Raw genomic sequence first — 25,575 nt, forward strand, 5'->3', positions numbered from 1 at the left:
CCTTATCTTAGCTCTTATTTTAATCTGTTTCTCTTTACAGTTTTGCCTCGGGGCTTTTTACCTTTCTTTCTGTATCTCTGTCTGCCTGCTGGCAGCTGCCTGTCTGGCCCCGGGCATCTCCCGTTCTTTCTCCCTCGCTCTCTCCTCCTTCTCCTCCTCTTCTTCTGAGCTTCGATTTCTCCTCCTACTTATTCTCTCTGCCCACCAGCCCCATCTACTGCCCACCAGTCCCGTCTATTCTGTTCCTCCTCTTCCTAACTGTTGGCCATTCAGCTTTTTATTAGACCAACCAGGTGCCCTAGGCAGGAAAGTGAAACAGTAACACATCTTTTCATAATTAAACAAATGCAGCATAAACTAATGTAACCCCCCATTTACACAGTTAAATATTCCATAGCATAAACAAATGCAACACGTCTTTGCCCAGTTATAATAATATTACACAACAGTGAATGATCTGTCTTCCAAAACTCCCTCACAGGTTGGGTTTTGTGTATGTGTGTGTGTGTGGAGGGGGTGTGATTCTGTTTTTGGATAGAGGGAGCCAATGCCACAGGGCCCTATCCTTTTGTGAAACACTAGATCGGCGGCTCTCAACCTTCCTAATGCGATGGCCTTCTAAAACAGTTTCTCATGCTGTGGTGACCCCCTTCATCAGAAAATTATTTTTTGCTACTTCATAACTGTAATTGTGCTACTGTTATGAATCATAATGCAAATATTTGTGTTTTCCAATGGTCCTAGGTGACCCCTGTGAAAGGGTTGTTTGACTCTCCAAAGGGATCTCAACTCACAAGTTGAGAACCATTGGTCTAAAGTTAAGACCCTGAACTTAAAAAAAGTGAGTTTTTTTTTCAAGGGCAAATATATATAAACTGTGTCTGGTGCCCTGAATCTAAGATTTACCCAGTAATGATCTCCCAAAGGTGACAGTAGCAGAAAAATATGTGCTCTTAGTTCATTCATTTCTGTTGGGGTTTTCTCTGGCATCTGTGATCCATGGAAACAAACCATCTATGGGACAACAGGAGTGCTGTTTGCACCTGGCTTCATTTTGCACAAGATGCTTTGCGCAAGATGCTTTCCGACTAGTGAATCCCCACACCTACCCACAAGGGAACAGGAGTATGTTTCAACTGTTTATAACTGTGGGGAGGGAGCATTTTTCCAGAAACAGTGGGATGATGTCACAAAACTTGTTTCTGTTTATTTCAGGAATAAACACAGGTGAAAGGCATTGCTGTTTTTCCTTTTTTTATTAATTAATTTTTTATATTGCAATCCCAGTTCCCCTCCCTTCCTTTCCGTCCCCCCCCAACCTCCCATCTGCTCCTCTGAGAGGGTAAGGCCTCCCCTAGGAAGTCTACTAAGTCTGTCCATCATCTCACCGAGGCAGGACCAAGGCACCTCTCCACCCCCCACACCCGTGTCTAGACTGAGCAAGGTGTCTCTCCATATAGAATGGGCTCCGCTAAGTCAGTTTGTGCATTAGAGTTAGATCTTGGATGCACTGCCAGTGGCCTCATATATTGTCCCAGATGCACTATTGTCACCTGTATTAAGGGAGTCTAGTTTGGTTTTATGCCGATTCCCCATTTGTCAGACCAGAATCAGTTGATCTCTGACTAGCTCGGGTCAACAGATTCTGGAGGTTTCCCCATCATGGTCTTGACTCCTTTGTTCATAATTTTGCTCCTCCCTCACTTTGATTGTACTCCAGGAGCTTGGCCCAATGGTTAGTTATGGATTTTTGTATCTGCTTCCATCTGTTTCTGGAAGAGGGTTCTAGCTTCTCTGGGGTTGTGAACTACATGTCGGCTGGGTGTCTTTTGCTTTATGTCTGGTATCCACTTATGAGTGAGTACATACTATATTTGTCTTTCTGGGTCTGGGTTACTTCTCTCAGGATGGTGTTCTCTAGTTCTGTCCATTTGTCCGCAATTTTTAGGATATCATTGTTTCTTACTGCCGAGTAGCATTCCATTATGTAAATGTACCACATTTTCTCCATTCATTCTTCAGTTAAGGAGCATCTAGGTTGCTTCCAGGTTCTGGCTAATACGAATAATATTGCTACTAACATAGTTAAGCAAACATGCTTGTAGAGTGAATGTGGAAAGGCATTGTTTTTGTGCTCAGTTATGGTTTCAAAAATAGCATTAGTATTTCTTGAAATGTTCACAGAGAAGTTTCTGGATTCCTTCCTTGCATTTTCTTAGGGTTTCCTTATTTACTGAGCAATATTTTTATTGCTTTGTTTTGTGAGACTCATTGGGCACTGGATGTGCCTGTGCTTAGGGCACTCGTTCTTTCACTGGGAAGTCTTTGACTGAGTTTAATTCTAGGAGTACGACTATAGTAATTGCAGGTGACAAATTCTGTCATAGTGTAAGGCTGCCATGGTGCATGCCTTCCAGAGAGCTCACAAAGTACTGTTCCACAAAGTCTTTTGACTCTGAATGTACAGCTTTCACTTCTGTCTGAAACAATTTGATAGATAGCTTGGCTTGGGCTTGAGACATCTTGACACAAGCTCCTGGAAATTATATACAGAACTATAGGTATCATCCTGCAATAAACTCCAAGGCCAGGGCAGGTGTATTAAATTTACCTACAGCCTGTAGCTTCAAGAAAATGCTTTCAGGGATAGTCATAATAAAACTTGTCTATGGTTCTAAAAGAATATTATCTCTTAAGTGAAAATTAAAGCACGATTTGGGATTCTTAGCCAGTGACCCCTTAGAAGGGGCATTGAATTCTTTTCTCCCAGGCGCCCAGCAGTCTGTGCATTCCATGCATTCCACAGTGCTCTCTGCTATGGGTCCTCACATGCTTCCATGCCTTAGCTCATGTTTCCCTTCATGCATTGCAAGTCCCTGACTTTTCATCACATAACAGAAGGATTATCTCTGCCTGCTCAAATTTGCTCGTGCGTGCGTGCGTGCGTGCGTGTGCGTGCGTGCGTGCGTGTGCGTGCGTGCGTGCGTGCGTGCGTGTGTGTGTGTGTGTGTGTGTGTACAAATGAGACAGATATAAAGGTCTAGATAGATAGGTAGGTAGTATATAGCGAGATTGATTGTGTCCACTTGGTAAATAATAAAATACTAAAAATCTTTAAAAATGTCCCTTCTACTAATGTTTCCAGTGGAAATTGTTTGCTGACAGTGGGCATTGTACAAGTTTCTCGAATACTTCTGGTCCCAGCTGGCTGCCTCTGCACATCTGTGAATGCAGAGGTTTGGGGTTCACCCTGCACTGTGGATGACTTTAACCTGCTGTCCTCAGCAGAGAAATGGCACCTGTCCATCACTCAGCTTAAAGAAGCAGTGCACATCTCGGAAGAGGGACGGGATCTGGTGACTAAGGTTGGGGAATTGTGGGACAGTTCCTACAAAGTGTAGACTGCTGTCTTTGCACCTGAGTGAGCGCACTGAATAGCACGGGGTGGGGGTGGGGTGGGGGGATAGTACTGCCTGGTAACAGCTGAAGAAACTCAGTTTGACCCTGTTCTTTGTGCCCATTTGGTGTAAAACAGAGAGACAGCTTTGCTCAGCAGACTGGTTAGGTCAACATGGTGACCTTAACTCTTTAGCAGAAGTCACTGTATTTTGTGAGCAATTTTTTTTAAATGAGTAGAAGTACTTCAGTTTTTGTTTTTAAGATTGAGTAGGAATGTTCGTGCTAAAACGAATCTACTTCTTCATTCTATGAAATCTGTTTGATCCTATGTTAGCTTTTTGTTCTTGACAAAATGCTGGAGACAACTTGGGGGAGGGGCGTTATTTTGCCTCGCACTTTCTGAGATTTCAGCCCATGGGTAACTTGCTCCATTGTTGCCGGCTTGAGACAAAGTTGAAACACGATGCATGGTGGAGAAAACTGAAGCTGATTAGGGGGCAGAGAGGACTAGAGGCCAGTATGCCCTTCAAAAACGTGTCCCCCGACCCCTTCTTCCTGCATATGTCTCTACCATCTTCTAGTAATAAAATCAAAATGTGCCTGGATCAGTGAACTCTTCCTTGGTGAGGTCAGAATCCCCACAGTCCAGCCATTTTCCCAAAGCTCCACCAGCTACCAGCCAGGTGTTCAGATTTTATCCTCAAACCTTTCCTGAGATGGTCTGCTCTTTCAGACTTCCTTCCTTTTCTTTTAGTCTTCTCCCAGTTTGTTAATGATTTTCAAGTCTTGCCCAGGGCTCTGAACTTTGACCTTTGGGCCAAGTCTTTTCCTGAAGAGTCATCAAGTACTAGATTAGAAGCAGAATCTGATTGGTTAGAGAAGTTTTATTTTTATTCAATGAGTTTAAATATAGGAGGCTGTCCCCCCCAAAGGAGTGTGTGTGTGTGTGTGTGTGTGTGTCTGTCTGTCTGTCTGTCTGTCTGTCTGACTGTGTCCGTGTGTCCCCTCTGGTAGACTACCACTGAGTGAGTGGTGCTAGCTGGTCCTTAGGCAAAGGGATGGAGGATTCCTTGACCTGACTGAGAGTGTCCGTGCTCGAAAAAACTGATGGAAGCCACTTGGCTTTTCCCCCATGTCCCCCATGCCATACTCACGTGTAATCTGCACACAGCGTTACCCAGGAGCTAGTTAGAATGCTGTTTTGAATTTAGCATTTCAAGTTCCCTGAGGTGATTCTGTTACACACTGCCGTTTGAGAAGCACCTGTCCAATCACATATTCCAATTTGAGAAGGACTTGGCAATTCTCAAACCATAGAAGGTAAAGGTGGTCTAGGACTTTTAGCATCTATACACAAAACAAAACAACAACAAAAACATTGAACTTTATTTCTTCTTGACCGCCCCCTACCAACTCACTAATGAAATAGAATTTTTATTGTCATGTTAAACCGCTTTTATTTAAAGCCTTTTGTTTTAAGAGAAATTGAAGCATACAAAGATAGGAAGACCAATTCAGAGGTAAGCAGAGTTACTCTGAATCTCACTTTTCCCTGTGAGACTGTAGGTAGAAGACTTGACACTTCTGGGAGACAGGTTTTGTCTGACAGTCACATTTGCTGTGAAGCGCATCCCCGGAACGCTTTTCATCATGTGCTGATAACTCTAGCCATTAAGCAGCACTTCCCCCTTCCTAAAGTAAGCAGAACACCGATGTCAGGAAATACAGCTTTGACCAGGCCTGGTGGTGCACACTTTTAATCCCAGCACCCAGGATGCAGAGGCAGGCAGATCTCTGAGTTTGAGCTTAGCCTTGTCAACAGAGTGAGTTCCAGGTCAGCCAGCAATACACAGGGAGACCCTGCCCAGAAATAAAGTAACAGTGATTCATGAGCAAATGCTGCATTCCCCAGACTGGAGCTTAGCTTAAAGTAATCAAGGCACTGAGGTCATGAGTTCACACCTTCTCCCTGCTTGTCCTGTTGGTGCAGTGAAAAATCTGGAGAGCGTGGTGGCAGGGAGAGTACAGCACAGTGGAATTTCGGGTGAGGATTTTGTAATCTCCAGTCTCCTCCCTTCAGAGATAAGTCTGATTGGTCCAGCAGGAAGAGCACTATCTTACTAAATATGAAGCCAGAGTCACTTGTTTCTTAAAATTTGTGATTTACTGGGTCATTTCATGTGGCTGCTGACTGTGAGTGTTGAGTAAGATGGAGATATAACAGATGTACAGTCTCAGACAAGTTCAGAAAAGCATGTAGAGGATACTTAGCACCTGTGACAAAATCCACCTGATTAGACATCATCTACCTAATTAAAATGTAGTACCACTTGCCTATGAACACACACACAGTAAAAGTATGAGAAGGTACTGGAGAATGTGTCCTATACCTTTCAGGATAGGAACCACCTCTGTGAAGACAGGAGAGGGGAATAGAACAATTATTATACCTGTAGCTTTTACCCCCTCCCCCAATATGTGGAGGAAGGATGGTAAAATGTCCGGGTGAGCACAAGCTAGTGGGTGTGTACATGATATTTGTGACATCCTTTCTGCTATCTATGCGTGCTTGGAATACAAGAGAAATGCATTTAAGAAACTGGTTGCTTTCTTTTTTTATGTTTTGGTGTTGGGGTTAGAACTCAGGGTAGCGTATTGGCTAAACATATGAACTACCACTGGGTTTGCTATACCTTGACCTCTTTGTTTTTCCTTTCTGTTTTGAAAACCTGATAGAAATCAATTTGTGTGAGAATAGTTTATAAACTCAATTCTCAAAACTGTTAGTAAAATATCTTTTTTTTTAAGAGATAGAAAGAGAGAGGCAGATATAGTTTCACTATGTAGCCCTGGCTCTTCTGGAATTCACTATGTAGACCAGGCTGGGCCGGAACTTACAGAGATCCTCCTGCTTCTACCCCCCCCAGTAATGGGATCAAATGGGAAAGCCATCACACATAGTCAAGATGTGATTGAAAAAAAATGCTTCTGCCTCATCACAAAAATATGGAGACTACATATCAACATTATGAAAATAATCTAGCTGATGGGGTTCCTGGTTGAATTAAAGTCTAAAAAATAATTCTTGGAAGTGTGGGCATTGCCATAGTTTGAGCCAGGCTTCTCGTACTCTGCACACGACCTGGTACCCACACCACTGAAGATGGAGACACCGTTTTGAAGGCTTTTGGTGGTGGGCTGGTACGGGTTTCATCTGTATTGGAATTCATAGCTCTGCTGCTTCCCAGAAAGATTGGATGTGGCACTGTCCCAGCTTGCTGTGGCCTCGTGGCCTTTAAACATCTTAGACCGAATACCGCATTGCCATTTGTTCTGTCCCATCTCTAGACAATACCTCTTCTGAGCCATTTGAGGGGACCCAGATGTAGACAGATCTCTAATCGGGGGAGTCTAGGAACCCCAAGGAACTGTTGTCTCCTTAATTACCTTTCCCTTTAGGAAGTCCTTCCTTACTTCAGAGTCTGCCTGCTGTGCACGCCCAGGGGACTGATCAGTGTTCCTATTATAATAATCCATGCCTGGAGGGCGTGCTAAAGGTCACACATTTGATATTTTTTCATGTGAGTGGAATGGAGCCAATCACTGTGGACACTGTTTCTGGCAATGGGGAAGAAATGAGCTTTCAAACCAACGTGCATATACTGGGATGGGGAACAGAAATAGCGTTAAGCCATGGTGACAAAAATGATTAAATGTGTGTTCCAAGACCTTCAGTAATATGCCGTTGGTCCAGCATCAGGCCTCCTAGTTGTGGATGTTTTATTGTGAGCAGTGGAATGGAACCTGGAATGTGCAGACAGTCCCAAGGATGCTCTAGTCTGAACTGACCCTTGCTAGTATGATTTTATTTCTCACCCAAAACTGGTTCTTTCCCCTTAATCATATTTATTGCTCTTATCTCAACTCTCAAATATTTCTAATCTTCCAAAAACATATATAATTATCTTTTAAGGGTCTGGATTATGCCAGACATAGCCGGGGAATTGCTTCCTGGCTGTTACACGGTGCTAACTCTTTTTGAATCAGGTTTTATTTCTCAGGAATGGGAATGATACTCAGTTTTTCCTTATCTTCGTGATTCATATATTTATTCTCTCATTCAGATACTTCCCTGATGCTTACCAGCTTCCTCCCTTGTGGAGGCTGCCATGGTAGATGCTTTGAGGAAGGCAGAGTATGGGTAGGAAAAATGTGTGCATGCTCCTGTTGGGAGAGTCTTCATTCAGTCTCTGAATTATTTGACTTTTTAGAGGACAGAATAACAAACCCATGTCTTCCACTGTTTATCTCTACTTTCAATAATGACTATTTTTTCTTCTATACTTTAAAAACATAATTTATTTTTATTTTATTTGCATTGGTATTTTTCGGCCATGTATATCTGTGTGAGGGTATCAGACTTGTAGTTACAGATGGTTGTTAGCTGCCATATGGGTGCTGGGAATTGAATCCAGGTCCAATGGAAGAACAGTCAGTGCTCTTAACCACTGAGCCATCTCTCCAGTCCTATGTCCACTTTCAAGACTGTCATAGTTCACTGGAGCTGCATAGTAGTGTATAGTGACGAGGAAACAAGGGTTAACACAAAATGGTGGGAGAGCTGCAGAGTGGCTGCTGCTTTAAAAATAAACTGACTGCTTTAAAAATAAACAGTAGCTATGAATTGCAATGCAATGCAGTAGTGCAGTCTTCAGCTTATTTTCCATTTTATTTATTTCTTGCATAGGGTAATCTTATGTTTCTCAGACTGGTCTTGATCTCCTGGGACCAGGGCATCCTTTTCCCCCAGCCTTCCAAGTAGTTAGAACCATAGGCAGGTGCCACTGTATCCAGTCTTAAAACACAAGTTTAACAGCATGCATCGGCAGTACACTCTGACTTTGAAAGTCAAGGAGATATATCCCAAATATACTCTAGTTCTAAAGCCCCAAACCCCAATGACTTTGGATGTGGCTTTCACTGTGTGAAGTTTTGTCCCTGTGACTCTTAAGTGGCATTAACTCCCATCTAGGTCTTTAGCTATCACAGAGTCTCAGGTGTCCAGAAACCGACTAAGAAAGGGACCAAGTCTGTTAGGATTGTATGATTCCATCCACATTCACTGTTGCCTTCAGGCAACAGTCCACCACGGATGCAGGTTGTTCTTTAAAATACAGACAACAGGTTCCTCTGTTCCTTCAGGGAGATGCTTCTGAAGGGGATGGAGGATACCAGGTCGGGGGTGATCTCTGTCAAGTCAAGGGACTGCTCAGGAATCCTGTAACTTCGGAGCTGCAGTCTAGCATCCAGACAATGGGACTGTCATCGTATTTTCCAGAAAAATTTCATGTCTGTAATTTTAATCACTGACCCTACTGTTGCAGAGATAGACTTTCTTTTGAACACACTCTGAGGAACCACTTCTACACTCCTAGTTATGAACTGACCTGAAGACATCTTTTGAATCCCATGTACTTCGGTCTCTCATTATATCTGCATTGGCTTTTCTCATCTACAAAGTGCATGTTTATGTCCGTGTCTTTACTCACAAGAGGCTACAAGCTAGATTTATTTTTTTGCATTTTGTTTGTCAATATAATTTTTTAAAGTTACAAATGAAAAGTAAGTACATGTCAAAGATTTAACTCATTGACAGGAGACTGGTAGAAAAGAAAGTATTGAGTAGCCCATGTAGCACTAGGCACTGGAATGGGGCAGATGCAGGGCTACTTGATGTCCTTACAGGGCAATAAAACAACATCGAGGTCTCTTGTTTCTACCAGCCAGTAAAATCATGTTTACCTATAGTGAACACAGATCTCCAAGTTGACATGTAACTGCACACACCTACAGCATAAGCAGCTTTTGTTGAAACTCAAGTGATGCTCGGTGCGACTTCTACACTCTAGGACTCCAATCTGGTCTCGAAAGGGCATACTACCTTCCTTCTGTTTCAAGTGTTGTCCAATGCATTCTTACATCCCGTGTCCTTGGACTTAGCTTAGGAGTGTATGTATTCGTTCACTTGGCCCTTTGGTCTGTGTTGTGACAAGTGGCAAGGTAGGCACTAGAGATAGAGAGGTGTAGAGCACGGGGCCTTTGCTGTCAGAGTCCCGGGGCTGCTCCCTGGCGTCTTTCAGGGAGTCATGTAGGTAATTGTTCTTGACTCACAGTTCTTTTGGGTCCTATGTCTTGTAAAGCCAGGAGAACATGTAAATATCACACAGGATGACAGCCAGAACCCAGTCCTTTGGGGACAAGTATGGATGCTGGTTCTTTGTGTTTCCTTGTCTTCTGAAGTCCCCAGTGATAGTTTCACAGGGGGCGTTTGCAGTCCAGGCTGTAGCTGTAGGCTGGTGCTGGCATGCTCCCCTGGTGTCTGTACAGGACGGAGGACATGATCATTTCTGGTTTGATCAGTTTGCAGCATCATCACCGCCAGATTCTTTGTAAAGGCCTGACCAAGAGGCTGCATTTCCCTGGAAGCACTGGAAACTGGCAGAGCTCAGACTTCACGGCTGCCAGTGCCTCTATTCAGGGAATTTTGTATATTATTAGTTAATTTTAATTTCCTTATTTCCACAGTGGGGGTGCTGGCAGCTGGTAGTTTTGTTAGAAGTATAAAGTATTCAGGAGCCCCCCCCTCCCCACAGCTAACATGGGGAAACTGAGATACAGAGTACCCAGTAGTCAGCCTTTGCTGTATGGTGAGTTACTGGATCTAAGGTTTGTCTAGTCTTGGGTGTTTCTCGCCTCCATCTATGGCACAGACATGCCTATGTCTTTAGAAGTCTCCGTAAACGAGAAGAGCCTATATTTCCTTCCAATGTTTCTCTCCAATATGATAATCAATTTTCAAGTTATTTTAAGTACAAATGGAAATTTTTTCCTACTTATATTTGACCTATCGTAGCCTATTCTCAACAATAGATCTTTAAAATTTTAACTTTTTAATTATACATGAATGACAGGATATGCCCCTGGAATAAGTGGGTGACTGAGTGCACAGACGTGCCACCAGAGTTCCCTTGGCAGGAGGACTTGGTGACAGTACAGGTGGTGCACTGACTGACAGACAGATAGACAGACAGTCCTAGCTGTCAGCTCCCTTAGGGGAGGGGCCTGCTGCAGAATGCTGCTTGCCCTGGACCATCCCTTTTCAGGGAGACCCACAGGTAGAGACATCTGGTGTCAGTCAAGGTTGAGGCGTAAGACTTTTTTTTTTATTTTCTTCCTCCTCTTTGTGGGGGCTCCCCGAATAAACATCTCTAGCCCTAGGCTCAGCCTCCGCCTCTGTGCCTGGGAAACTGCCTTGCAACAGTGTATTTTGTATGTATTCTGACTGCAGCCCCTTGCTAGTGTAGCCTGGGGGTACTGATGGGATGTAGGTGCTTTGGGGTCTCCACGTTTCTTCTCCATTCTCTATTCTGGTGAAGGATTCGGCACGGGAAGAATTTGGCCGAGGGCCAGGTGTCAACACTGACTGCTCTGTGGATCTAAGAGGAAGTTTAAGTCTTTCTTGCTGTGGGTAGTCTTTGCAGGGAAAACCAGTTTTAATGGTTTATGACATTAATCAATTAAAGATTCACTTGCTTTGGGAGCCGCATCTCTGAACGCAGGAAGCACCTCAGGGTTGATGAGTTAGGAATTCTGTTTTTGCTTCCAACAGCCCTTTGTGAGGCTGCTTCAAACCCTTCACGTGATGACTGGCGTCCTTTTTGTGAGCTGCGCTTGGCACAGCTCTCTCCAGTCTGACTTTCTAGCAGAAATGATTGTGCTGCTGATGGACTAGACAGAGGCAAGAGATGGCGAGGGAGGCATGAAGGAAGGGAGGAAGGAAGGGAGGGAAGGAGGGAGGGAGGGAGGGAGGGAGGGAGGGAGAGAGGGAGGAAGGAAGGAAGGTCTTTCCATGGCCTCAGAGAGTTGTTTTCAACTCTGCTTGCTCAAATGCCTTCCATCTTGGGGAGGACTGAGAGCAACAGTGTGCCTTACCCCTCACCATCTGTTGGTCAAGGCTGTGGGTGCTGACCAGCTCTGGTGTTAGTGGCTTCATCATAGGGAGTGTCCCATATACTCTGTGTCCCAGAGGGGTGTGCCTGGGAAGGGAGCATTAGAACCTGCAGAGTATAGAACAAGATATAGAAATACTTGTAAGCAAAGAGAGACTCCTCTGCCCCCTACCCCCACCCCAACTCCCTGTGAATTGTTCACATCAGGTCCTTCAGGCTTTAGTCCTGAGAGGTCACCACACTGGAATTCAGTGACCTGGCTGGCCTGCAGGTAGAGAGCTGCTTCTTTTGCACCTCCGTCTTTTGGGGGAGAAGGGGGTTTGTTTGAGTTCTGCTGTTCAGCACAGTGTTCGCCACATGACCAGCATGAAACCTGCAATTGGGTTTTCACCAGGAGGTCCATAGACATAGCTCCTATAAACACAGGCGTTCAAAGCCCTTACTTAATGGAGGTTTGAAACACTGTGATAGATAAGTTTTTTTTTTTTTTTCTCCCTGAAAGAGCAGACTGGAGCAGAAGGTGTAGGTGAATTAATCTGTTCTATAGATGGCACCAGGCAAAGCCTTCATACCAAAGAAATTGGTAGGCTTTTTATTTTTTGTTCAATTTTCTCACTGAGGGGCAAGAGGCCTATAAAGGCGTTCGTCTGTGTCCATTTTGTAAATGACTTCGTCTTGCCACTGCATTTGCCTAAGGGAAGAGGAGCTAGAAGTAGACAATATACCACAGAGTCAAAAAGCCTTTTGAAATAATTTAGTTCATGGCCTTCATTCTGGGTGTTGGGAGGAACTAGAGGAAACTGCTTGAGGACTTTGTGTAGGGGCGGATCCCACCAAGCCCAAGACTTTGCCCAGGATTTCTGCTTTGTCAGAATTTCCCATGATGCATTGTTTGTTTCCAGCTGTGATGTGAAGGGTGTGTGTGTGCGCGTGAGTGTACATGCACATGCTCGTGTATGTGTGTGTTAGCTAGCTTTCTGTCATTGTGACCAAATGCCCAAAATAATCAACTTATAGGGCAGAAAACTTTATTATCACTCACAGGTCCAGAGTCATCAGAGTCCAGAGCCATTTGATTCTGTTGACTTGGGCCTTTGGCCATGCAATCCAGTGGGTAGGAACACATGGTGGGGAAGCCTGGTTCCCTCCTGGCATACAAGAAATAGAGTGAGACAGAAAGGGCTTGGGATTCTGATCGCCTCTCCAAGGCATGTCCCTATTGCTCACATGCCTTCTGCTAGGCCCCGTATCGTAAAGATTCCAGCAGTTTTCCATAGTGATACGAGTTTTACCACACTGGCCTTTGGGGGCATGTTCCATAATCCAGCTCATAACAGGTAGTAATTATCTATTTGGGAGTATCTTTCCCTTTCAAAGTTTTGGCAACAAGCATAAATTCCAGATCTTAGACATGGCAACTTCTGGAGAGAAAGAAATGCAAAACACCAGCATCAATCTAGTGTACTTGCTGCTGGATTGACCTGATCCTTCGCCCCCCCCCCCAAGTCTGAGTAGCTATGGTGTCCCTCGGTGGTTAGTTACTCTACTTTTTAATACAGACACATCTGCTAGGAGTTTGGGATAGATTTCTTGAGCAAACACTGAGTCACCACGATAGGTATTGTAACAGGTGCACACAGTATGTAGCCACACACACAGTGTGTATTTGAGAATTTACCAATGGGTTGCATAGACCATGGGAAATTGCCTGTGTGAAGTCTTGTGGGAAGGCAGTGAACCCCCGGTATGGATGGTCAGGGTCGTTTCATGGATGAGCTGGTCTTTGGAATGGGCAGAGCTTTGGGAAGAGGGAGTGGCATGAATTCCCTCAGATACCTCTGCTTCAGGTGTTACAGAGCATGTCCATGACCTTCTTCATGAAGGGCTGCTAGTTTGAAATGATTCTGATATTAGGATGACCAACAGATATATTTGCTTTGAAAGTTTATTCTATTTTTTTGGGGGGGGTGAAGATTATGACCTAGATAGTTACAGATGTTCCTTTACAGATGTTTATAGCCATCTGGAATGATTGGAAAGTAATCATGCTTGATGCAAAAGAATAGCTATGATTATCTATGGGGATTTATTCCATCTCCTAAGTTAGAAAACTAAGAAAATGTGTCTAGCAGAGGCTCATATGCAGTCTTCCTGGTCCTGGAAACACAGTTCCGTTATAGGTAGGGTCTTGAGTACCTAAGACCTTGCTTTTTACCCCTCCCCCTTTCTCTCTCTTCATTGTGTCATCCATAAACAAGTCCTGACCATTCATCATAGATGTTACTCTGGACCCTGGGAAGCAGTGAGGACTAACCTTTTCCCATCAGTTTGCACTCGGGAAAATAAATGCCAATCGCTGAGAGGTCTCAGAAGAGTTCTTCATTAGTGACAGAATTCCTGACAGAAGTGACTCAAGGGAGGAAGGACTGGAGAGGTTACAGCCATCATGGGGGAGGGGGAAGTCATGGCAACTGGAGTGTCCAGAGCCGGCAGCCACCACATCTGCCATCCCCGTAGAGCAGGAAGTGGAGGTGCTAGGCTATAAACAACCACCAAGGTCTCTCGTCATCGACTCCCCTCACTAGCCTTCTTCCCTAAGGTTCCCACAACTTCCCCAAACACCGTTCCTAGCTCAGGATCAAGTACTCACACTTGTGAGCATGCAGAGGACATTATACATCCAAACCATCTTAATCACTTCCTCCGGTTTTGGATCTTGGATCTTGAAGGAGAGAGAACTAGAGCCTGAAGGAGTTTGGTAGAGAATAGCCAGACCAAGGAAGGAGACTGAAAGAAAGGACACTCATTAGAAGACACGTTCAAAAGCCACGAGGCCCTGGAAGATGGTTTCCTGGGGTTCTTCAGTTTGACTAGGAAGTGAGACAGAGGAACAGGAAGCGAGAGCCTTGTGGGGTATGGGCCAGCACCCTGATATTGTCTGCGTAAAGGTGTAAGCAGATGACACACGTCTTTGGGAGACTACCGTGGCTGTGGTTGGAAATAGTGTGAGACGGGGTAGGCATCAATGCTTCAGGAAAGAGACAGCAAGAACCTGCAGTTATGGAGAAAATGGAACAGATCCAGGCGAGCAGTAGAAGAAAAAATGAGCAGAGCTGATGTTTGATGTGGAGGTGAAGGAGAAGCAGGGAGTCGGAATGGTAGCCTGGTTTCTCTTGGGCCCCAGAGCACATGGTGGGCCTGTCCTCAGAAGAGGAGTTCGATTATCAAGGAACACGTCTCAGGAGGCGAGGGTGGTGTTGAGCTGGCAGTTCCTGGGGAACACCAGGGAGTGATACCAACCGCACACCTTTCCCGTGGACTGATTGTCACTAGAGGTAGAGAACATCACACATCAGAACGCTAGGGACTTGTGATTTGACAGGGACCTGTAGTTTTTCCTGTGAGGGAGAGGGAAGCAGGGAGTTGAGCAGCTTGCCTAGGGGAACACACCCTAAACTGGTAGACTAGGACTGGATCTCATGTCACCAGCCTTCTCGTTAGGCTTAGTGGCCTATTGTTGGCTTAGTGGCCCCTGGAAACACGTTAGACATAGACTGTGTAGCCACAAGTCCTTCTGGGGTAGAATTGCTGACAGTCAGAATGCAGACCATAAATCCGTGTGGGGCTGTGCCCCATTTGCATCTCATTTGGTTCCATCTGCCCCATTTTCACATGATTATGGCAACTTTGTTAGGCAAGTGGTTGCTTAACTCAGTGGAAAGTCTTAATTACTCTTTAATAGCTATGTACAGAGGGAAAGTCGGCTTTAATGTTTAATCATTTGGTTGTCTCTTGAAGTTATTTTAGTATTCTATTTGTGTATCCATAAAGTATATGAATGTATATTTGTTACATTTCCATTTTCATTCCAGATTTTAGTGAAACAAAAATATTTTCTTTTTTATGTATTATTGCTATATAAACAGCAAACTTAATGAAAAATTAAAAATTTACAATCCACCTACAGTTTTTCTATAACAACAACAACAGAAGTTCAAGCTTTAGATACTTCCAATCCTTTCTTGATACATCCATATGGTAATTCTAATTTGCGTTCTTTTATAAAAAGATTTATTTATTTTTATTTAATCTATATGGTGGTGTTGTTACATGTATGGTTGTGTACCATTGTGCATGCAGTGCCTGCAGGGTCCAAAAGAGGGCGTCAGATACTCTGGAACTGGACTAAAAGCCCATTGTGATCTGCCATATGGGTGCTGGGAATGGAACCCAGGTTTTCCGGAAGAGCATTCAGTGCTCTTATTGCTGAGCCATCTCTTCAGCTCTGGCATTTTCTCTATTTTTGTTTTTCTTTCATTAAATATTGTCTGTATGTCCATCCATCCATCCATCCACTGACCCACTCACCTACCCACCCATCCATCTGTCTATGCATTTTTAGGCATCTGGGTATCTTCTGAATGCTAAGTACTATGAAGCTGGGCTTCACAGATTAGAGGAATAGGTGCTGGGGTAGATAGGCATTGCACCGTGGCCATTCTTTGTAAATTGTCCCTATGTAAAACCCTCCTCCAATGTGGTGATTTATTTAGTGAAAGAAAAACAAAAATAGAGGGAATGCAATGGCTGGAGAGATGACCACACTACACAGAAAGTGCCAGCATGTTATCTCCCCATCCCAGAGACTGGCAGGTACCCAACAAAGCCAGAGGAGGATGAGGTTTGGGATACTCTGGACATAATTAAAGAGGTTGGTGGGGAAACATCAGCTTCAGTGACTGTGAAGATAGGGTGTCAGGAGAATTTTATGTTGCCCCCCCCCAACCACCAACCCAACTAGAAGCCAGCAGTTGAGTCTTCGGATGTCACCCGTAAGATTCTGCTGTTAGGTTTCCAATTAGTAACGACTCTCTCTAACCTTCCATGAGAGTTTAGTAGTCTTCCTTCCTAACAGATAGTTTTGTCTCTAATATGTCAGTTGTCTGTTGCCATGGTTCCCAGGATCATTAACTTAAAATGATCTAAACTCGGTGGAAGTCAGGACTGGAACTCTGGGCAGGAATGTGGAGAAACTCAGAGACCCTGGAAGAATGCCGCTTACCAGCTTGCTCCTCATGGCTCACTCAGCTTCCCTTCTTCTAGAACCTGCCCAGGGATGATAGTACTATCCACAGTGGGCTAGGCCTTTTCCCATCAGACTTGCCTACAGGCTAGTTTGATGGAGGCAGTTTTCACAGTTGATGTTTCTTCTTCCCATATGACCTTAGCTTGTGTCAAGTTGACAAAAAAATTAACCAGCACTGTGTTTTATATCATCGCTGCTATGTTGGGAAGGCACTGTCTCAGCATTGAAGAGGAGAGAGCCTTCTGCTTCCAGAGGGCAAAGGTCACAAAAGATGAGGGTAGAGGAGGGCTGATAGGGCTAGCCAACTGTCAAGAGAGACTTCAAATGTTACCTGATAACTTCTGCTGTAAAGTTCCTGATTAGTCATGAGTCTCTCTAGCTTCCATGAGAGTTTGGTGGCTTTCCTAGTGGATGGTTTTGCCTCCAGTATGTCAGTTGTCTGTTGCCATGGTTCCCATGATCATTAACTGAAAATGGTCTGCAGCTGCATGAGTAGTCCCAGCACTCAGGAGGTTAAGGCTACGCAGAGAGGCCTTTTCTTTCACATCAGCAACAAAACGCCTCCAAGTCTGAAAAAATAAAGAAGTGTGTGTGTGTGTGTGTGTGTGTGTGTGTGTGTGTGAGAGAGAGAGAGAGAGAGAGAGAGAGAGAGAGAGAGAGAGAGAGAGAGAGAGAGGTATCGTGATATCGTGATCGTATACCTCCTGGGTGCGTACCCTGTGAGGTATACTCTAGAAGCTGGAGTCAGATCCCCTTGCACTGGGGTCACTGGCAGTTATGAGCTGCCCCATAGGAGTCCTGAGAACTGAAATCCAATCATCTGCAGAAGGAACAAGCACTCTCAACCAAGGAGCCAATCCTGCAGCCCCAACATAGTACCCAGTCTCTGAGGATGACTTTGCCTTTGCTCACCGCTCTACCTCACTCAGTCTCTACCTTTCATGTCCCCTGTTCTGGATTCCTCTGTGTTCCCTTAGCCTGACTTGTCTTACACTTAGTTTTGTTTCTTTGAGACAGGGTTTCTTGTAGTAGCTTAGGCTGCCATGAAGCTGGTAGTAGCTGAGAAGATGACCTTGAACTAATCTTCCTGTCTTACTCAGGAGTTTGCACCTTGAACACACTAAACTGTCTTTGCCTCTTCTGTCTTTTTCCTGAGATCTGCTTCCCTGGCCCCATGGGTAAGGCTGGGGTTTCTTCCTGTAGTTCTGATGTCTGTGTCTGATAGTCGTTTGTTATTAGGAATGCTAGTCATTTTTCATAGAAGGTAATCCCTGGGTACGTTCTTGTTTCCTTCTGTATCTCAGCACCTTGCACAGTGCCTGGCATATGGCTTATGCTTAGGGGAGACATTGAAAGCTGAGATACGTGCTTTACAGTGTAAAGGACCTCAGAAACGGAGAAAGACCTGGAACTGACTTGTGAAGCAACCTTGTTTCTAATTTAGATTTAAATTTAAAAATAAATAATAAAAAAAGAAAAAAATTATTTTTCATTTTGTGTATAAGTGTTTTGCCTGTATGCATGTCTGTATACTACATGCCTGCCTGTCACTCTTAGAGGGCAGAAGCAGATTGGATCCGCTGGAACTGGAGTTACAGACAACGTGAGCTGCCATGTGGGACAGGGATTCGACCCTAAGTGCTCTGGAAGAGCAGCAAGAACTCTTAAGCCACTGAACTGTCTTTCCAGCCCCAAAGTTTTCATTTTTAGCTATTGCAGTAATTATTCTCAAATGTTAAGTAAACCATCATTTTAAAGTGCGTTTATGTTCAAAATATTTGTAGCTTTCCATGCTGGGGCATTGTCATCATGGGTAGAAGGTGGGTTGCTGTAGAAGTGATGGACTCAGCCCCTGCCTTCAAAGACAGTCCCACATGTGGAGCTGAGAGTTTTGTGTCTCTGAACAGTTACAGTCCTGAGTCTGAAGGTGTGATTTATTTGTGGATGACTGTTAGTAACTGTTAGCTGCCTTTCTGATGAACTGCTGGACCCTTGCTAACATACAGGAAGGCCACAGGTTCTGTAATGCACAGGCTCTCCCTAGCATAGCTCACGCCAGCAGGTGGTGTACAGTGTTGAGCTGGTGCCCAAAGAGTGGGGTTTCTCTCTTTAATGCCAGGGTCATTGTTGCTTTGGTCAGTGCAGGCTTTAATAGGCTTGCTTAAGGCCTGTGTTGCAGGCACCTACTCTTCCTGTGAATCTAGACACAACTTCAGGTTCAAGGCTGAATCAGGCTCCTAGCACGGGAAGACTATTGAGAGTGTAGGCAGCTGGTGCTTTCCACCCAGAGTGTTGTGTGTGCCGGGCAAGCACTGTGCTGCTGAACTATACACATAGCCCTTTACTCTCCTGTGGCCCAATCAGGAATCCCAACACTGATAGCACCTGGTAGGCTCAGCCTTCTATTAGGGGGCTCTGAGTAGTTGTGCGTAGAGTCCATTCTAAGGATCTAGAAGATAGGGTTGCTAGTGCTTCAGATCTGAGCTGGGGGCAACTCCCAAGTTGTGGACCACACTGCCTTCCGCTCCTCCAGCACCCAGACCGGACTCATTTTTCACTCACATTTCATCCTGAAATGTGCCGTATGTGTTTCCACAGTGAGACTGCGGCCTGTGCCGTCGATTGGTGTTTTATTTCACGGATAGAGTTTCAGTTAGTGGCATTGTTCTCACATGCATTTATGTCATTGGCTCCATCGAGTCACGTGATGCTTGGGTGACAGTTTGCTTATCTATCCCTCAGTGCCACCCGGCTGCATCAGCTTTTTCCTGTGTTTCCTGTGGCAGGGGACAGCGTGAGGGAGGTGCACTGACAAGTCTCACGTGTGCTGGAACCCTTCCTTCTCTAGACACAGCACACACCAGCCTTTCATCTTAAAGACGGAACGTCAGGCCTTAACGTATTTTCACATTGTGTCTACAGCCCTCTCCCATGATTTCTTTTCTTTTCTTTTCTTTTCTTTTCTTTTCTTTTCTTTTCTTTTCTTTTCTTTTCTTTCCTTTCCTTTTCTGCAGATGATCAGCTCATTAGGAATAGGAAAAAACAAACAAGGACTCCTGATAACTCCTTGCCATTACCTGGCGATTAGTTTGAGCAGCAGCGCTTTTCTAGAAAACCCAGCACAAACAACATGAGCGTGTGGGTCTGTACCACTGAAATTTCGTGGGTAGAACCAGGTTGTTCAGACAAGGCAGGTGAGGCCCTGGTCCTCACTTTCCATCCTTTCCTGGTTTTGTCCTCCATTTTCAGAGGTTTTCTTTGTCCGCTCCAGCTGCCTCTTGCCTGCTTCGAGTCCAGAGGAGAGGTAGATCCCGAAGAACTCAGCAGTGAAACTGTGTGTCCAGCCCGACTAACTTCAGAACTCAGCTGCCCCAGTGAGGATGGATTAAGAGGTGGAGAGCCACAGGGAGGCAGGAGATCACAGAATGAGAGTTGTTGGGGCTAGAAGGGAGTGATGCTCAGTGACAGAATCCCCGAGACCAAGGAGGAATGTCCTGCACACTTTCATAGAGGTCCCAGACTATGGTCACATGTCCCCATTGCTCTGGGCAGCATCGTGGGACGAGCACATGGTGGGAGGAAGGTCATGGCAGCTTGGAGGTGCACAGAAGTAGAGACAGATGTGAAGGGAGACAGGGAGGAGGGGGCTAGCATCTGGGATTCTGAGAGCTCTTCCAGGGAGAAGCATGCTCTGATGACCCTCCTTCTCTCCACCTCCAGGACCAAACTGTCAACACATAAGGCTTTGGCCTGTTTACGGCTGAAATAATAACAGAGGCCTTACTCAAGTCCCAGTGAAGTTAATGCATAAAAACGGGCTCACTCCCTAGTGATTCCGTGGGTCAGGCATTCATCCAGACGCAGGGATGGATGACCCGTAATTACTCTCTTCTGGTGGGACTGGCCAGACACCTCTGTCTCCCAGGGTTCCAGTCACCTTCCTTCCCACCCTTGCTTAGACCTCTCTTACAGCATAGCAGCCTAATTCAGAATTTCTATATCCAGCATCTGGGTTCTCCGAGAGGTAAAAAGAATCTGCCAGTTTCTTGAGTCTGGAGCCTGGGAACCAGCCAAGCGACACCCTCAGGCAGTCACAGAGCCTACTCTGGTCCCAGAACACAGAGAACTTACTCTCTCAGAGAATGTATAGCCACCTGTGATCTGCCACAGTAACCTGGTCATCAGGGTTCATGTTCATGGATTAGAACCTAACCAAAGCCCTCCTGCTAGAGCAGTCATTGGCCCAGTGTTTTGGAGTCCCCCTCCCACCCCCCTTTCAGGAATAAAATGAAAACAACAGCACCCAATCATCCAGAGTTCCTGTCTTTCCTCCTTTGGTGGCCTCCTCCCTTCCCTCTTTAAAGTATCTCTGGATCCCTGAGCCTCTGTTCCCTACCCTGAGCCCCACCCCAGCGTCCGGATGAGCCAGGGTGAATCTGTTTGCTCAGATCAGTAAGATATTGACAAAATGCTCCTGTCTGCTTGGAGGGGGGGCTGTTGTGCAGCTGCCTCAGCCTAGTGGGGCATCGCAGGGTTCCCCAGGAGCAGAGAGAGAGAGACCGTTCCCTTTTCGAGCATCTGTACTCGGGGAAAGGCCAAGATCTGCTGTCCCTTGCTGGAACTGTCTGTCTTCTCTTACCCCATGCTCCTTCCACTGGTCAGGGGGCCATGGCTGAAAGCCAGTCATTTTATATGCAGTATTTTCTGTGTTTATTACCTTCCTGCAACCTGAGGCTTCTGGCCATCTGTGTACATGCATGACGGGAGGGAGAGAGGAGGGAAGCAGTCCTCTTCGTTTCCTCTCCCTTCCGAGAGGAAGGGGAATGGGCAGCATTTTTCACGTGGGGCTTGATGTCTGTTTCTGAGTGTCTGAGGCAGGAGGTAAGAGGTATTCTGAGAGCCCAGCCATGCAGCAGGCCAATTAACTCTTCCAGAGATAACAGCTCTCTCCTCTCCCCGAGTTACCCAATGCCTGACATGAGAACAGATTGTTTTTCTAGCCTGTGTTTCACGTGACCATGCCTCAAAAAACAAGCAGTCTTCCCGGACAGGCAAAACAATTTAGTTAATCGAGAATTCATTGACGGCCTGGCCACCTGGAAAAAAGAAATTACTCTATAATTTAGAGTTAAATGTGTGAGTGTGTGCCTGTGTGTGCACGCATGCCAACAAGCGCTGTGCTTTTACCATGGATCTGGCAAAAGGGATCAGTCAGGAGCCAGGTTCAGGGGAGAGATTTATATTCCTTTATTGTTTGCATCAATTCTCTCCTTAATTGGAGAAAGAGGGTTATTGTTTTTTTTTAAGTTCTAGCAAATTGAACAGACTGCCAATAATGTTTTCAGTTTTTAAAAAGTATTTATTTTTAGTTATGTGTATTTGTGTATGCCTGTATTTCTCTGGGCACCACACTAACGCGGGTGCCTGTGGAGGCCAAGAGAGGGCGCCAGATGCCCTGGAACTGGAGTTACAGATGTGAGCTGCCTGGTGTGGGTGCTGGGAACTGAACCATGGTCCTCTGCAACAGCAACAAGAGCTCCTAACCACTGAGCCATCTCTTCAGCCCCTGTTTTTAGTAGAAGGTGGTTCTTGCTTATACTTGTACATTGCAGTTTTAATATATGTACTTAAAGTTTGCCATTTGGGTTTAGAGGGATGACTAATGTCGAAGAGCACTTGTTGCACTTTCAGAGGACCCAGGTTCAATTCCCAGCACCCACATGGTGTCTCTAAACAGTCTAATATTAGCTCTACAGCATGTGCTCTTCTGGCATCTCTGGGCACCAGGCATGAATGTGGTGCCTAGATATACATGCAGGTAAAACACCCATTTAAAAATAATAATCTAAAAATTGAAAAAGAGTTTGAAGTTGCCTTATTTGGATACAGGGTCATGCTATGTGTGTAGCCTAGGCTACTATGACCTCATGCCCCTTGTACCTTGCTCTCCCTTGCTGTAATAAAAACATTCGCTACCATACTTGGTTCCTCAGTTGCTTTTGGTTTTAAGATTTATTTTTAATTGTGTGTGTGCATAACTATGTGTGCAACTCTGTGTTTGTGACTGTGTATGTGTGTGTAACTGTGTGTACGACTGTGTGACTGTGTGTGGTTATGTGACCATGAGTACAGGATTCTGAAAAGGCCAGAAGAAGGCATCAGATTCCCTGGAACCTGAGTTACAGATGGTTGTGAGCCACCCAGTGTAGGTGCTGGGAACTCAACTGGGGTTTAAGAGCAGCAGGGGCTCTTAAATTGCTGTGCATTTTCTCAGCTTGCTGTTTGCTCTCCTTCCTTCCTTCCTTCCTTCCTTCCTTCCTTCCTTCCTTCCTTCCTTCCTTCCTTCCTTCCTTCCTTCCTTTTTCTTCCCTTCCCCTCTCCCTTCTTTTCTTCTCTCTCTCTCTTACTCTCTCTTTCATTTTCTTTAAAAAAGGTTTGTTTATTTATGTCGTATGTATATGTACCTGCATGACTTTACACTCAGGTGACTGCTGATCAAGGCATGGGATCCTCTGAAACCGGAGTTACGGTGGTTTTGAGCCATCAGGGCCTCTGTAGCAGGCCGAGAGCCATTCTGTAGCAGGCTAAGAGCCACCTCTGTAGCTGCTGCAGTTGCTTTTTAAATTTGAGTATTTGGGAAAAGTTCTGAGCTTCAGACATAAACAGTTAACTTACTTATGATATTTGAGGAAAACTCCTCTGGTACCCAAGGGTCAGGCTCCAAATTGATCTCATCACTATTCATACCAGTAACTTCTTAAAGGTGCCAGACTTAGACAGCCATACATTAAGTCAAGAGGAACAGTAGGGCGGCTAGAAGGATGGGGTGGGTGTGGTGGAGAACAGACTCCCAGGCCACATTTGCTCTCTGAGCTCCATCACACCCATGTTTACCTCCAGCTTCTCACTTGGTCCTGACATCAGGGGAATCCAGTGCACGGGACACAGTCGTCTTAGTCCTTCACAAGGTGCTCCTTAGGGACAGGTAGGCAGGTAGCTCCTGCTCTTTCTTTTTCTCCGTCCATTGAAACCTTCACCCTTGGAACAGGGATGCTTTTTATTAACTTCTGTGGAACATTTTCCTGGAATGTGTTTCACTAGAAACTCCAGAACTCTGAATGGAGGGCATTCCGAGGGAACCTTGAAACCTCTTGGTCAGCCCCCTTGGCACTCACTGCTCAGCTGCCTCAGTTGCTATGGGAATGAAAGCTGGTGACATGAGAGAGTGCCCGGGAAGGCCTGTGATCTCCACAGGGTAGAGGCTATATAATGACATTTTAAGAACTCCCAGGGCTGCCAAGTATCACACTGGGGGTTGGGGTGAGGAGGTTAGACAATAGACATTTAGATCTCACAGTTCTGGGGGCTGAGAGTCAAGGTCAGGGCACCAGAGATTTAGTGTCGGGTGAAGGCCCATTTCCTGGTTCAATAGTGACCATTTTTGCTGTGTTCTTTCATGCCTTAAGGGACTGGGGGACTCTCTGACTCTCTTCTTCAGGCGCTAATCATTCCATGAAGGCTCTACTCTTGTGACCTTGTCATCTTACTGAGACTCCTAATAGAGTCACCATTAGGCTTAAAATTTTAAACCAGAACTTTTTGGTGGAAGGGGGTGGAGAGGGTTAGGGCTTGGATGCACCTTGTTGCTGGACACCACTCAACTGCTGAACCATCTTGAATCTGGGCTCCTTAACTCTTCGGTCTTTCCTCCAAGTGGCTACTTCATCTTTGAGAAGCATCACTAGGGTGCTTCTAGACAACAGGTTTGGGAAAATTTTTAAAGAATTAAAAACAAAAGTCTTGTACTGTATTGTGTAACACTTGGGTCTGGAAATTTGACAAGGGTGTCCAGGGTCTGAAGAAAGGGCGAATACATGTGAAGAAACCCTGGGGTTGGGTGGGTTCAGCGCACTCTGGTGGATGGCACCAACTGTGTGGCGACCCAGTCTGATATGGAGTTGGACTGTGGCTCTCTCCTTCTCTAAATCCAAGCATGTTGTTAAAAGAAGAATTCAGAGTTTCTGTCTCATACCAACCCAGAACCTCAGCAAGTTTATTATGTGTAGTGCAGGGAGGAGTTGGCTAGCCTCTGTAGGCAGCAGTCTCAGGCTGTAAACATCTGGGAAGAGGAAGCTGAAGTTGCTAGTTTTTGCATACACAGATCAATCATTTTTAAACACTTGTACCCGCTATCAATATTTGCACTTGGACCAGAGGAAGGTTTTGAGAATTCCAAGCCAGATTCAAGTGGGGGATGCTTTACCAATTTCCCGTGAGTTCGGGGCCTTGGTCTTTGACCTGGCCAGCTAATACCAAACAATACACATTCACTTAGGACTTCATATGCTGCCTACAATCTTAGACTTAAGTCTCCTGCTGTTTCCATCACTTCAGTTAGCACGAATATGAAATAACAGTCTTATTCCTTTGAAGGGGAGGGGAGGGAGCTGCATGTTTCAGAAGATGCCACTTCCAGCTTTCTTGCTGGATTTCTAGGTCACCTGAGTATGGCTTCCCCAAGCCCAGGAACTTCTGGTCTGCTTACAACTTGGTACAAAACCTCATTTTGCAAAATAAGGTTAACAGGTACATGGATGTATAGCCCTGAAGTAGAATGTCCATATGATGTTTGCTAAGATACATTTCTGTATCTTACTTAGCTGAGGGAAGTCAACTGATTTGCTCAAGTGTCTTCTGTGTGCCCACTCAAATAGGAACTACATTCAGCCTTTGGCGGCCGCCCCAATGCTCTTTTCTCTGCACCATTTAGCACTTTAGAAACCATTAGCTTCTGCCATTTATTTACCAGTCTGCTTTTGTTAACAGAATAAAGGGAGAGAAAGAAATAGAATTGGCATTTTCAGACTTGCTCACTAGAATATTGATTGAGTCCCTCTGTCATGTCTGTGGGTTTATCTCAGATGTGTCTGGGTTGCCTGGGAGACTCTGCCGCCCTCCAACAGAGGGACATGAGTGGATAGATTGCCCTATCCATTCCTTTCTCCCCAAACTTGGTAGTGTCTCCCCACTTCTGCCGGGTGGTGCTTTCTGAGCTGGCTTCTGGGCAGGCTGGCACCATAG

At 45.2% G+C, this 25,575-nt stretch overlaps 1 protein-coding gene and 1 long non-coding RNA gene across 2 annotated transcripts in view; one reads left to right on the forward strand and one right to left on the reverse strand.

The window, feature by feature from the left end:
* The window catches only part of Mb21d2 (Mab-21 domain containing 2), a gene marked incomplete at its 5' end in the record, with an annotated part of 103,382 nt that overhangs the window by 22,280 nt on the left and 55,527 nt on the right, over positions 1–25,575 (forward strand). The gene's annotated exons all lie outside the window — the stretch shown is intronic.
* LOC121141976 lies at positions 4,845–23,568 on the reverse strand. The gene is made up of 4 exons (XR_005878969.1): positions 23,389–23,568; positions 16,826–17,063; positions 11,392–11,516; positions 4,845–5,091 (listed from the first exon to the last, which is right to left on the reverse strand). It is a non-coding gene; the product is annotated as an uncharacterized LOC121141976 (long non-coding RNA).

The sequence above is a fragment of the Mesocricetus auratus genome, unplaced genomic scaffold (assembly GCF_017639785.1).
Source record: "Mesocricetus auratus isolate SY011 unplaced genomic scaffold, BCM_Maur_2.0 Super-Scaffold_100008, whole genome shotgun sequence".
Classification (NCBI taxonomy): Eukaryota; Metazoa; Chordata; class Mammalia; order Rodentia; family Cricetidae; genus Mesocricetus; species Mesocricetus auratus.